Here is a 1,223-nt window from a genome sequence, read left to right as displayed (position 1 = left end):
TTACTGAGGCTCAGTTTCCACCTGTCCCACCATTACTGAGGCTCAGTTACACCTGTCCCACCATTACTGAGGCTCAGTTTTCACCTGTCCCACCATTACTGAGGCTCAGTTCTACCTGTCCCACCATTACTGAGGCTCAGTTCTACCTGTCCCACCATTACTGAGGCTCAGTTTTTACCTGTCCCACCATTACTGAGGCTCAGTTCTACCTGTCCCACCATTACTGAGGCTCAGTTCTACCTGTCCCACCATTACTGAGGCTCAGTTCTACCTGACGATGACGTAGGAGAGTCGAGACGAGGGACGGAGAGAGAGAGAGGGGAGGGGCACAGTATTGTCAGGTCAGCCACCAGACAGACAGAACCGTGCACTAGGTCTATCTATCAGTATAGGCAGGTCAGACACCAGACAGAACCGGGCACTAGGTCTATCTATCAGTATAGGCAGGTCAGACACCAGACAGACAGAACAGGGCACTAGGTCTATCTATCAGTATAGGCAGGTCAGACACCAGACAGAACAGGGCACTAGGTCTATCTATCAGTATAGGCAGGTCAGACACCAGACAGACAGAACTGGGCACTAGGTCTATCTATCAGTATAGGCAGGTCAGACACCAGACAGAACAGGGCACTAGGTCTATCTATCAGTATAGGCAGGTCAGACACCAGACAGAACCGGGCACTAGGTCTATCTATCAGTATAGGCAGGTCAGACACCAGACAGAACCGGGCACTAGGTCTATCTATCAGTATAGGCAGGTCAGACACCAGACAGACAGAACTGGGCACTAGGTCTATCTATCAGTATAGGCAGGTCAGACACCAGACAGAACAGGGCACTAGGTCTATCTATCAGTATAGGCAGGTCAGACACCAGACAGAACTGGGCACTAGGTCTATCTATCAGTATAGGCAGGTCAGACACCAGACAGAACAGGGCACTAGGTCTATCTATCAGTATAGGCAGGTCAGACACCAGACAGAACAGGGCACTAGGTCTATCTATCAGTATAGGCAGGTCAGACACCAGACAGAACCGGGCACTAGGTCTATCTATCTATCAGGTCAGACAGTATAGGCAGGTCAGACAGGTCAGACAGACAGAACAGGGCACTAGGTCTATCTATCAGTATAGGCAGGTCAGACACCAGACAGAACAGGGCACTAGGTCTATCTATCAGTATAGACAGGTCAGACACCAGACAGAACAGGGCACTAGGT

At 50.4% G+C, this 1,223-nt stretch overlaps 1 long non-coding RNA gene across 17 annotated transcripts in view; it reads left to right on the top strand.

The window, feature by feature from the left end:
* Nucleotides 1–369: 369 nt before the first annotated feature.
* Nucleotides 370–1,223, top strand: part of LOC127923997 (uncharacterized) — a 1,397-nt gene continuing 543 nt past the window's right edge. For 7 of the 17 annotated variants that reach the window (XR_008116434.1, XR_008116424.1, XR_008116426.1 and 4 more), the window contains exons 1-3: nucleotides 370–553; nucleotides 609–1,049; nucleotides 1,222–1,223. The exon at nucleotides 1,222–1,223 is cut by the window's right edge. This is a non-coding gene — a long non-coding RNA (uncharacterized LOC127923997). Of the gene's footprint in view, nucleotides 554–608; nucleotides 1,050–1,192 lie in introns of all 17 variants that reach the window. The other 10 variants (XR_008116427.1, XR_008116419.1, XR_008116428.1 and 7 more) reach the window with 7 other exon arrangements.

The sequence above is a fragment of the Oncorhynchus keta genome, unplaced genomic scaffold (genome assembly GCF_023373465.1).
Source record: "Oncorhynchus keta strain PuntledgeMale-10-30-2019 unplaced genomic scaffold, Oket_V2 Un_contig_3463_pilon_pilon, whole genome shotgun sequence".
NCBI classification, from domain to species: domain Eukaryota; kingdom Metazoa; phylum Chordata; class Actinopteri; order Salmoniformes; family Salmonidae; genus Oncorhynchus; species Oncorhynchus keta.
This window is presented reverse-complemented; position numbering and strand designations above follow the sequence as displayed.